We start from the raw sequence: 13,691 nt of genomic DNA, 5'->3' as shown, positions 1-13,691 counted from the left end.
TTTTTTTACAAATTTTATAACAATTAGCAATTTGTTATATCTGTCTCCTTTTTTTAAGAAAAAAAATTGCCAATGTATTTTAAGGCTATTCCCCATTCATTCCATTTTCTTCCCTTTTAGTTGTTATTTTAAACTGAAATTGGTGTGTATGCTTCCCACACATGCTTGTGTATGTGCCCATAGGTGATAAATATTATTGTTTTTTTTTTTTATTTTAAATGTATATAAATAGTATAGTATTTCTTTTACCTATCCTTTTATGATCTGCTTTTTCAAATACTTCATCATTATGTTTTTTTGAGATTTATCTATGATGGTATAAGGAGATTTAGTACTTTTTAACTGCTATAGAAATGTACATTTTTTTGTGACACTATAAATTATTTATATAAAATCTCTTCTGATGGATATTTGGGTTTTTCTGATATTTCTAATTTTTTACCATGTGAAAACACCGCCCTGTTTGAGTGTAAACACTGAATAAGCTACCAATTCAGAGGGAAACAAAGAGCACATGACAGTTCTTCCATATTTAAACACCAAATAATTATAGTATTAGCATCTGTGTATGACTTCACCAACCTCTAGCAAAGAAGAGTTCTACCACTCTTGCCAGAATGTAAAATTTTGTTTCTGACATTTCAAGAAAGACCATTTTTCCTCATTGACAGCTTTGGCACCAGACACAGAAAAACCAGCACCTAAAATCTCTGGCATGCCATTCATAGCATGGGTCAGTGGAAAGGCCAAGTCTAATGATATTTTCTTTTGACTAAATATGCAAGCAATGTGGCAATGAGCATCTTTTCTTTATAGCACATGTATAAGAGTTTCTCCAGAGGAAAAACCTAGAAGTAGACTTGCTGGATAATAGTATATGTTAAACTTTACTAGAAAGTAAGAAATTATTTTCCAATATGGATTTATCAAAATGTGTGAGTTCCCATTTCCCACATCCTCACCAACACTTGATATTATCCATCTATTAAATTTTTGCTAATCTGACAGGTATAAAATGGTATCTGAGTGCAGTTGTTAAGTTTTAAGAAAATTTTAATTTGGAAGCATTTTCTAACTTAGTATAAACATTTTCAAAATAGTACAAAGAACTGTCATATACTCTTTATCCAGATTCACTAATTGTTAAAAGATTTTGCCTGATTTGCTCTGTCATTCTCTCTATATATGCATATTTTCTGAGTCATTTCAGATTAAACTGTTTGCATTGTGTCCTCTTATAACTAAATCTTTCAATGTATATTTCCTAAGAATAAGAACCTCTCCCAAAAAAAAAAAAAAAAAAGAACCTCTCATCTAATCCCAGTATAATAATCAGCTTCTAGGAGGGATTGGGGGCAGGAGGAGAAGGGGACGACAGAGGATGAGATGGCTGGATGGCATCACTGACTCGATGGACGTGAGTCTCAGTGAACTCCGGGAGTTGGTGATGGACAGGGAGGCCTGGCATGCTGCGATTCATGGGGTTGCAAAGAGTCGGACACGACTGAGCGACTGAACTGAACTGAACATATAATACTTTAATCTACTACTCACAATTTTGTCCATTGACTAATAATGCCCTTTATAGAAATTTTCTCCTTTGTTCAGAATCAGGTATATTACTTGATTGTCACAAGTCTTTGACCTTTAATCTGGATCAGATCCTCAGCCTTTCTTTACTATAAAGAATATAGAATATAAGAATACAGTCTTCCTGTGTTAGTAGAATGTTCTTTGAGTTTTAATGTAGTTTAATCTACATTTTCCTGTTGAAATTTTTAGTATGTGTGTTGGTTATTTAAATTTTCTGTGAATTAGTGCATGTATTTTTTGCCCATTTTTCTACTGAGTCGTGCTTGGGTTCTTTTCTATATTCTGGATACTAACCCTTTGCTTGTTATATGTATTGTGAACAACTCCTCTCAATTTTGTTGTTATTTTGTGCCATTTTTGTTGTTGTTTAACTTTAATGGTTCCTTGTGTAATATAGAAGTTAAAAAGATTAATGTAATAAAATTTATCAGTATCTCCCATAAGATTTCTTCTTAGTCTTCCCCAAAATTTCCTTGGCTATTTTTGGCCTTTTGCTCTTCCATTATAAAATTAGTATCAGTTTGGTAGGGCTGTTGAAAAGATCTAATGGCATTTCTCTTAGAAAAACAGTGGGTTTATAGGATAATTGGAAGGAAAATTTGACATATTTGTGAATTATTCTTATCCATAGTTATATCTCTTGAATTTTACCTTTATTCATGTCCTTTAGGAAAGATTGTAATTATAATTATAATCTTTCCTAAAGAATTATAATTATAATTCTTGAAGGCTTGACTGTTTTTTGGATGCCTAGATAATAGTAGTTTTTGTTGTTGTAGACAGAATTTAAACAATTTTTTTACATTTTCTAATTGTAGCTTTTGGTATATAGAAACTAACTGATTTTTATACAATGATCTTAAATGTAACAACCTTGATAAGCTCTCTTTTTTACTTTTAATAGTTTGTAGATTGCCTTGGATTTTCTTACAATCATGTAATCTATGAATAAAAACAATTTTGTTTATTTTTTTCTAATCTTTATACTGTATTTCTTTTTCTCATCTTTTGCACTGACTAGAAATTCCAGGTCAGTGATGAATAGATATGGTGATTGGAGCATCACTGTCTTAATCTTGGCTTTAAAGAGACTATTTCTAACATTTCCCTATTGTGTGATGCTTGTTGTTCAGTCGCTCACTCGTGTCTGACTCTCTGCGACCCCCTGGACTGCAGCATACCAGGCTTCTCTGTCCTTCACTATCTCCCAGAATTTGCTCAAACTCATGTTCATTGAATAGGTGATGTCATCCAACCATCTCATCCTCTGTCGTCCCCTTCTCTTCTTGCCTTCAGTCTAACCCAGCATCAGGGTCTTTTCCAGTGAGTCGGCTCTTTCCATCAGGTGGCCAAAGTATTGGAGCTTCAACTTCAGCATCAGTCCTTCCAATGAACACCCAGGACTGATTTCCTTTAGGATGGACTGGTTGGATCTCCTTGCAGTCCAAGGGACTCTCAAGAGTCTTCTCCAACACCACAGTTTGAAAGCATCAGTTCTTTGGCGCTCAGCCTTCTTTATGATTTAGCTCTCACATCCATACATGACTACTGGAAAAAACCATAGCTTTGACTATATGGACATTTGTTGGCAAAGTGATGTCTCTGCTTTTTAATGTGATGTCTATGTTTAAATTCTCCAAGCCAGGCTTCAGCAATATGTGAACCGTGAACTTCCTGATGTTCAAGCTGGTTTTATAAAAGGCAGAGGAACCAGAGATCAAATTGCCAACATCTGCTGGATCATGGAAAAAGCAAGAGAGTTCCAGAAAAACGTCTATTTCTGCTTTATTGACTATGCCAAAGCCTTTGACTGTGTGGATCACAATAAACGGTGGAAAATTCTGAAAGAGATGGGAATACCAGATCACCTGATCTGCCTCTTGAGAAATTTGTATGCAGGTCAGGAAGCAACAGTTAGAACTGGACATGGAACAACAGACTGGTTCCAAATAGGAAAAGGAGTACGTCAAGGCTGTATATTGTCACCCTGCTTGTTTAACTTATATGCAGAGTACATCATGAGAAACGCTGGACTGGAAGAAACACAAACTGGAATCAAGATTGCCAGGAGAAATATCAATAACCTCAGATATGCAGATGATACCACCCTTATGGCAGAAAGTGAAGAGGAACTCAAAAGCCTCTTGATGAAAGTTAAAGTGGAGAGAGAAAAAGTTGGCTTAAAGCTCAACATTCAGAAAATGAAGATCATGGCATCTGGTCCCATCACTTCATGGGAAATAGATGGGGAAAGAGTGTCAGACTTTATTTTTCTGGGCTCCAAAATCACTGCAGATGGTGACTGCGGCCAGAAAATTAAAAGACGCTTGCTCCTTGGAAGGAAAGTTATGACCAACCTAGATAGCATATTCAAAAGCAGAGACATTACTTTGCCAACAAAGGTTCGTCTAGTCAAGGCTATGTTTTTTCCTGTGGTCATGTATGGATGTGAGAGTTGGACTGTGAAGAAGGCTGAGCGCCGAAGAATTGATGCTTTTGAACTGTGGTGTTGGAGAAGACTCTTGAGAGTCCCTTGGACTGCAAGGAGATCCAACCAGTCCAGCCCTGGGTGTTCTTTGGAAGGAATGATGCTAAAGCTGAAACTCCAGTACTTTGGCCACCTCATGCGAAGAGTTGACTCATTGGAAAAGACTCTGATGCTGTGAGGGATTGGGGGCAGGAGGAGAAGGGGACGACAGAGGATGAGATGGCTGGATGGCATCACTGACTCGATGGACATGAGTCTGAGTGAACTCCGGGAGTTGGTGATGGACAGGGAGGCCTGGCGTGCTGTGATTCATGGGGTCGCAAAGAGTTGGACACGACTGAGCGACTGATCTGATCTGATGTTTGTCATAGCTTTTCTTCCAAGGATCAAAAGTCTTTTAATTTCATGGCTGCAGTCACTGTACACAGTAATTTTGGAACTCAAAATAGGATCTGTTACTGTTTCCATTTCTTCCCCATCTATTTGCCATGAAGTGATGGGGCTGGATGCCATGATCTTTGTTTTTTGAATGTTGAGTTTTAAGCCAGCTTTTTCACTCTCCTCTTTCATCTTCATCAAGAGGCTCTTTAGTTCCCCTTCACTTTCTGCCATTCAGGTGGTGTCATATGCATATCTGAGATTATTGATATTTCTCCCAGCAATCTTGATTCCAACTTGAGCATCATCTAGCCTGGCATGATGTTCTCTGCATATAAGTTAAATAAGCAGGGTGACTATATACAGCCTTGATGGACTCCTTTCTCACTTGAACCAGTGCATTGTTCCATGTCCAGTTCTAACTGTTGCTTCTTGACCTACATACAGGTTTCTCAAGAGGCAGGTATTGTGGTCTGGTATTCCCATCTGTTTAAGAATTTTCTATAGTTTATTGTGATCCACACAGTCAAAGGCTTTAGCATAGTCAGTGAAACAGAAGTAATGTTTTTCTGGAATTCTCTTGCTTTTTCTATGATCCAGTGGATGTTTGATCTCTTAGTTCCTCTGCCTTTTAAGGGATTCTTGCCCACAGTAGTAGATACAATGGTCATCTGAGTTAAATTCACCCATTCCCGTCCATTTTAGTTCACTGATTCCTAAAATACCAATGTTCTCTCTTGCCGTCTCCTGTTTGACCACTTCCAATTTACCCTGATTCATGAACCTAACATTCCAAGTTCCTATGCAATATCATTCTTTGCAGCATCAAACTTTACTTTCATCACCAGACACATACACAACTGGGCATCATTTCCACTTTGGTGATGCTTGCTTTATGCTTTTTGTAGAAATCATTTGTCAGGGAAGAATTCCAACCTCATTGAGAATTACAGAAAGTAACAAGACTCCAAAAGAGACAAAAGGCATCAGGTTGTCTTGCCATCACTCCATAGATGCCTAAAGTCAATAAGGAGACTCAGTGGATCAGAGCAAGACAGTTTGTTATTCACACAGAGCAAACAGCACGAGCATCAGCAGGGCAATGCCAGTTCTCCTGACCTCCAAGGACCTCAGCGTGAGGTGTTCCAAGCTGCAAAACCCAGGGCTGAGAACTCAGCACCTTTTATATCAAGCAGTAAATGAGCCAGTCGTCCCCCACAGAACAAGTTGTTGTCCTGAAGTCATGTCACAATTGCCTTGATCTATTTTAATTGGCTGTGTGACTAGCTGCAGAAATGGCTCAAGAATAGGCTGGCTAAGACCTTGAGATTTGGTCTATTCAGAAACATCCTATAAGGATGTTTGGAACCAATAGCTGATTGCCTTTCACAACAAGAATTTCTATAGTTTGCTAGAGGATTTTAACATGAATGGCTACTGAATTTTACCATGAGATTTTCTGTGTATATTAAAAAAAAAAAAAAAAACAAATTTTCTCCTTTAATCTGTTTTTCACATTTGTTATATTAATAGTAACATCAATTGTCTCATGTTAAATCAGGCTGGAATTTGTGGAGTAAATTCTTCTTGGTGAAGATACATTTTATTTTGTATACTTGGAGAAATTCATTTTGCTAATATTTTATTTAGCATTTTTATGACTATACCTATAATTGAGATTGGCCGATAGTTTTCTTTTCTTTATAACCCATGTCTGTTTGGATATCAAGGATATATGAGCCTTAAAAAATTAGTGAGCTTTTCTTCTTTCTCTATTCTTGGTAACACTTTACATAAGAGGAGTTACAAGATAAATGTTACCAGAAGCTTTAGTAAAGGTTACTGTAAAAATATTAGGGCCAGTGAGCTTTTGAGTAGTTTTTAGAATACTGTTTCAGTTTCCTCACTAGGACTTTAATCACTGTGTCTATCTTGAGTCAATTTTAGTAATTTATATACTTTTAGAGAAGTTTCTACTCTTCACATTTTCAAATATATTGGCATAATATTTTCATGATTTAGAAAACCATTTCTGTTCCTGCAGTTCAGTTTCTGTCATTATTCCTCATGGTTTTAATTTTCTTTTTCCTCTCAAGTATGTGTTTCCTATTTCATTAATTTTGAATCTTATCTTTCTATCCCTTTTCATTTAAGTTTATACTGTTCCTTTTTAATTTATTAGGTGAATGCTTAGTTCATTAATTTTTAGTCTTTCTTTATACACACACACACATACACACACACATATATTTAAAACTGAATTATCTTCCAAGTACTGATTTATCCAAATACCTTTAATTTGTTATACAGTATTTTTATTGTTGTTCGACTGTGTTTTACAGTTCTAATTATGATGTATCCTTGGGCCCATGAATAATTTAGATATGAGATTACAAATTTTCAAAGACACAGGATTTTATTTTCTCTGAGTAGTGGTTTTGCTTCTACTTTACCTGCCAGAGTCTCATCTAATCAACTCCTATTCAAGTCACTTATTTGCATTAATTCCTCAGCTTGTGATTACTGCATTACAAAGGTAAATGCAAGGTCTATAAATTCAGACTTTGGCATTGTGTTTTTCACGGGAGACTCTTTTCCCTATCCTGAGCCCTGGGCACATAGCAGGCTTTCTTGGTCTTTCCCTGGGTCAGTGGCGGTGGTGGTTGCGGTTGGGGGATGGGGCGTGTTTCTGCTTCCCTTTTCATGGAGGATGTATCCTACCCATGGATCCAGCTTTATGACCAGGTCTTATTTCCAGCTCTCTGCCTTGCATGATCCCAGGGCTATGTGACTTGTTTCCTCAGGATCATTAAAGCCCTAATCTCTAGATATTAGAGCTTATTTCTGGATTTGCTATCCCCATCAGGATGTCTGAGTGCCAGCTTGTGTGCTCGTTTATTTTGCTTTGAGTTCTTTATTTCTGATGCCAAGATATTTGTTTTTCTTTCTCTTTCTCTCTCTTTTTAGCTCAGCTATGAATTTTAATTTGGTAAAATTTATCTCACATTTCTGTGTTTATGGTGAAAGAGTGTCAACCTTTGATTAATCTCTCACAGATCTGTCCAAACAGAACTGCTGCTTCAGAGTGGACAGAAAATGAACTCATAAATTCAGTGGGGAGTAAAGAGCACATCACAGTTCTTCTATAGTTAATACATTAAGTAATTATAATATTAGCACCTGTGTGTGTGACTTTACCAACCTCTAGCAAGGGAGAATTCTACCACTCTTGCCAGAATATGTAATTTCATTTCTAGCATTTCAAGAAGGCCCGATTTTTCCTTGTTGACATCTTTAGCACCAGAGTCAGAAAAACCAATACCTGAAATCTCAGGTATGCCAGTTGTAGCATATGTCAATAGAAAGGTCAAGTTTAATAATATTGTCTTTTGACCAAATATGCAGACCATGTACTTGCTGATTCCCTGTTCTGCCAGAAAAACAAGACCTCGGGGCAACACCCACTGCTTGAATTTTGATTGATTATATCATGGTATGCAAAGACATCCAAACTGAAGTTGCTGTGGTATTACATGAAGTCATTGTATTTAAGTGCTATATTTTTCCAAATGGCTTTAATCCTGGTTCACTTTACTTTTAACATGTACATGACTATAGAATTAAAGAGGACTTGAAATCATTGTTGCCTCAAATAAGACAACACCAGATTATAGTTTAGGAACTGTAAGGGTTAGTTTTAACTAACCCTTACACTTTAAAAGGGTTTTAACGAGCTACATTCAGATCATGACCTGCAACATAATCTTTCTATAATCCTCGGCTTTAGGTCCCTCATTTCTGATAAAGAAGAGGGTGTGATCAAGGAACACAAAGTGCAGAAGTCGGCATTATGCCCAGAATGAGACGGTTTGGGGTCATTGGAAGGTTATTTTCATACCTGCCTCTATGAAATCAGTGGGGCGTATCACCATCCACTCTCTGACCACTGAGTGATAATCTCTACATTTGAAACATTTCTAACAAAGGATTGACTAGGGATAAATTGTAATACTCACCCACTCCCTATTTAATTCCAGGAAATCCTGTGATTTTTACCCTTTGCTTGTATAAATGCAGGAATTTGAGCTGCTGCATCTCTGCATCAGTGAAGCCTTTGGGTATCGACTGTCTCTAAATTAAATTTATAGGGCCCTACATTCTCTGGTAATTAGTGTTATCATGAGACATACCATAGTTTATCAGTAAGTGCCCCAAATACCAAGTCTCACCGATCTATCATACAAATTCTTTCTTTTTTTTTCTCCAGGAAGTTATGAAGTACAATATATAGACTGAATCCTTGCCCATCTTCCCTACTTTCAAGGATCTCAGACCCAGTAGACATGAGCATACTAAGCAGAGGGAAGAGAATAACAACAATAAAAATTCAACAATTTTTTCAGTGAATTCAGAAGCCATTTCAGCAATTGATGGCAAAATTCTGTCTCCTATAAAATATACAGGAAGTGTCTTTTTATTGAAGTATATAGTTTATTTACAATATTAGTTTCAGGTGTACAGCTTAGTGATTCAGCAATTTTTTCTGATTATATTCCATTATAGGTTATTATAAGATATTGAATATAATTCCTTGTGCTATACAGTACACCCTTTTTGCTTATGTATTTTATGTGTAGTAGTTTGTATCTGTTAATCTTATACTCCTAATTTGCCACATTCCTTTGGTAATCATAACTTTATTTCTTGTATCTGTGAGTCTCTTTTTATTTTGGTTATATATGCATTTGTATTATTTTTTAGTTTCCACATATAGATGATGTCATACAGTGTAAATCTTTCTCTCTGTCTGACTTCACTAAGTATAATATTCTCTAGGTCCATCCGTGTTGCTGCAAATAACATTACTTCATTCTTTTTTATGGCTGAGTAATATTCCTCTGTGTGTGTGTGTGTGTGTGTGTGTGTGTGTGTGTGTGTGACTTCTTAAATTCTTAAGCTAATCATCTGTTGATGGGCACTTGGGTTGTTTCATGTCTTGGCTACTGTAAATAATGCTGCTGTGAATATTGGGATGCATGTATATTTTTGAATTAGAGTTTTTATTTTTTCTGGACATTTACCCAGGAATGGGATTGCTTGAGCATATGGTAGCTGTTTTTAGTTTTTTAAGAAACTTCTGTACTGTCTTCCACAGTGGCTGCACTAATTTACATTCTCAATAGGGAGTTCTCTTTTCTTCTCACCCTCTTCAGTCTGTATTATTTGTAGACTTCTTAGTGACAGCCATTCTGACAGGTATGAGGTGGTACCTCATTGTAGTTTTTAATTTGCATTTCTCTAATAATTAGTGAGCATCTTTTCATGTGTTGTTGGCCATCTGTATGTCGTCTTTGGAAAATTTTCCATTTAGGTCATCGTCTCCCTTTTTGATTGAATTGTTTGTATATTTTGAATATTAGTCCCTTGTTGATTGTATCATTTGCAAATATTTTCTCCTAGTCCATAGCTTATCTTTTCTTTATGGTTCCTTTGCTGTGCAAAGGCTTTAAATTTGATTAGGTAGATTTGTTCATTTTTACTTTTTTTTATTTTGGATCAGGAGACTGATCTAAGAAAACATTGCTACAGTCTGTCTGAGAATGTTTTGCCTAGGTTCTTCTCTAGGAGTTTTATGGTATCATTTTATATTTAGGTCTTTAAACCATTTTGAGTTCATTTTTGCATATGATATAAGGAAGTGTTCTGATATCTTTGATTTATATATAGCTGTCCAGCTTTCCCAGCACCACTTGTTGAAGAGACTATCTTTCTTCATTTTATGTTCTTACTTCTTTTGTCATAGATTAATTGACTGTAGGTGAGCAAGTTTATTTCTTGGCTCTCTATTATCTTCCATTGATCTATATATTAATATCAGTGTTTTGATTACTGTAGCTTTGTAATGTAGCCTGAAGTCTGGAAGGGTTATGCCTTCAGCTTTATTCTTTTTCTTCAGGATTGCTTTGGCAATTCTGGGTCTTTTGTGATTCCATATAAATTTTAGGGTTATTTGTTCTAGTCTTGTGAAAGTGTCATGGGTATTTTGATAGAAATTATATTAACTTTGTAAATAGTTTTGAGTACTATGGCCATTTTTTTATTGGAATATAATTGCTTTACAATGTTGTGTTAGGTTGTACAGTGTTAGGTTTATACACATAAATTAGCCATGTGTATAAATATATCCCCTCCCTCTAGAGCCTTCTTCCCACATACCCCCATCCCACCCCTCTGGCTCATCACAGAGCACTGAGCTGAGCTCTCTGTGCTCTACAGCAGCTTCCCACTAGCCATATATGATATTAGATATCAATTATAGGGAAAAAAAACTGTAAAAACACAGACATGGAAGCTAAACAATACACTACTAAATAACCAAGCAATCATTGAAGAAACTAAAGAGGAAATAAAACATACCCAGAAACAAATGACAATGAAAACTCAATGACCAAAACCCTATGGGATGCAGCAAAAGCAGTTTTAAGATAGAAGTTTATAGCAATACAATTCTACCTGAAGAAACAACAGTCTTAGTGTTTTATTTTTACCTAGGTTTTGTTAAGAACTGTAGTTCACATTGCTATTAAACCTTTCCAATGAGAAAGTTTGCCCAGGGAGCCAATTTATTTTCCATAGTAGAAGCACTCAACAAATACATATGAGTACTTTAAAATATCAAATTTAATTTAAGTTGAAGTCTGTGCATTTACAAAATAACTGAAGAAGCCTGGTGAGTCACCTTGCTATCTCTTGTCAAAGCCTCTTTGCATCAGAAAAACCTTTGGGTCAGCACTTTGATAATTCAGTATGTAGAAAATACTAACATGAGTCAAACATTGTAGTCAGTTTTCACAATATGCTTAAAAGGAATTTGTTTTTCACCCTTTAATTATCTAGATTATAACTTAGTTTATACTTTATTCTTCTAACTTTCTAGACCAAAATAACTCACTACCACCTTACAACTTGGTGTCCTTGTTGCATCTCAATCATTTAATACCAGGAAGTTAAAAAGTTACATTCATGACTGACAAGGGATTAGTCTCCAAAATATACAAACAACTCATGACATCTAACAGCAACAAAACAAACAACCCAATCAAAAAATGCACAGAAGACCTAAGTAGACATTTCTCCAGAGAAGACATACAGATGGCCAAGAGGCACAGGAAAAGATGTTCAACATTGCTAATTATTTGAGAAATGCAAATCAAAGCTACAGTGAGGCATCACCACATACTAGTCAAAGTGGCTATAATCAAAAAATCTACAATCAACCGATGCGGGAGGGGGTGTGGAGAAAGCCTCCTACACTGTTGGTGGGAATGTAAATTGGTACAGTTACAATGGAAAACGGTATGGAGGTTCTGTAAACTAAAAATAAACCTACCATGCGACCCTGCAATCCCACTCCTGGGCATGTATCCAGAGAAAAACATGATCCAAAAGGATACATGCTTCCCAGTGTTCACTGCAACACTGTTTACAATAGCCAAGACATGGAAGCAACCTAAATGTCCATTGACAGAGAAATGGATAAGGAAGATGTGGTATATACATACAATGGAATATTACTTAGTCATTAAAAAGAATAAATAATGCCATTTGCAGTATCATGGATGGACCTAGAAATTATCAGATTGAGTGAAGTAAGTCAGTAGAGAAGGAGAAATAATGACATTCCTTCCCTGTGGAATCTAAAAAGAAATTACACAAATGAACTTATAAAATAGAAACAGACTCACAGACTTAGAGAATGAACTTATGGTTTCCAGGGGTAAGGGAGAGGGAAGGGATAGTTTGGGAGTTTGTGATCAACATGTACACATTGCTGTATTTAGAATGGATAATCAACAAGGACCTAACACAGGGAACTTTGATCAATGTTAATGTGGCAGCTTGGGTGGGAGTTTCGGGGAGAATGGATACATATATATGTATGGCTGAGTACCTTCGCTATTCACCTGAAACTATCACAACATTGTTAACCAGCTATATCACAACACAAAATAAAAAGTTATTTTAAAAAACAAGTTGTATTCATGTTTCTGTTAGACAGTTTTGAACTTGTTGAGAACATCCATTTGAACAACTTTTTGGATATGTAGTATAGAGATGGTAAAATCTCTAAAAACATGTGGACCCAGGGAAATAAGCTTTAAATATTCTCTTACAGTTTGGAAAGAAATTTTTCTGTGTGATAACTTTAGTTTGGATTTTCCAGATACGTCCTTTAAGATGGACTATTTATTAAAGATATTGCTTGCACATATAAAAACAAACATTGCCAAATCTTACTTGAGGAAGTGCCCTTTTTCTTTCATTTTTTTATATTAGTGTAATTGTGTTTCCAAATTTGCTACCATGTTGACTGCAGCACTTTGACAGCATCATCTCTTAGGATTTTAAATAGCTCAGCTGGAATTCCATCACCTCCACTAGTTTTGTTTATAGTAATGCTATTTAAGGCCCGCAGACTTCAGAATGTCTGGCTCTAGGTGAGTGACTGCACCATGATGGTTATCTGGGTCATTAAGACTGGTTTTTTTTTTTTTTGGTACAGCTCTTCTGTGTATTCTTGCCACCTTTTCTTAATATCTTCTGCTTCTGTTAGGTCCATACCATTTCTGTCCTTTATTGTGCCCATCTTTGCATGAAATGTTCCCTTGATATCTCTAATTTTCTTGAAGAGATCTCTAGTCTTTCCCATTCTATTGTTTTCCTCTATTTCTTTGCACTGTTCACTTAAGAAGGCTTTCTTATTACTCTTTGCTATACTTTGGAACTCTGCATTCAGTTGGGTATATCTTTCCCTTTCTCCTTTGCCTTTCACTTATCTCCTTAGCTATTTGCAGGGTCTCCTCAGATAACCATTTGCCTTGTTGCATTTCTTTTTCTTTGGGATGGTACTGTTAAAGGACTGCACTCAATCTGCCAGCAAATTTGGAAAGCTCAGCAGTGGCCGGAAAACTGGAAAAGTTGTTTCATCCCAATCTCAAAGAAGGGCAATGCCAAAGAATGTTCAAACTGCAGTACAATTGCACTCATTTCACATGCTAGCAAGGTCATGCTCAAAATCCTTCAAGCTAGGCTTCAACAGTACATGAATTGAGAACTTCCAGATGTATAAGCTGGATTTAGAAAAGGGAGAGGAGCCAGAGATAAAATTGCCAACATCTGCTGGATCATAGAAAAGCAAGAGAATTCCAGAAAAACATCTATTTCCGCTTCA

General features: G+C 36.2%; 1 protein-coding gene across 1 annotated transcript in view; it reads left to right on the top strand.

The window, feature by feature from the left end:
* Positions 1 to 13,691, top strand: part of CRYBG1 (crystallin beta-gamma domain containing 1) — a 238,736-nt gene that overhangs the window by 29,110 nt on the left and 195,935 nt on the right. The window lies entirely within an intron of this gene.

Source organism: Bos taurus, chromosome 9 (genome assembly GCF_002263795.3).
Source record: "Bos taurus isolate L1 Dominette 01449 registration number 42190680 breed Hereford chromosome 9, ARS-UCD2.0, whole genome shotgun sequence".
NCBI classification, from domain to species: Eukaryota; Metazoa; Chordata; class Mammalia; order Artiodactyla; family Bovidae; genus Bos; species Bos taurus.
Note: the sequence above shows the minus strand (reverse complement) of the source record. Positions and strands in the feature narration are given on the sequence as shown.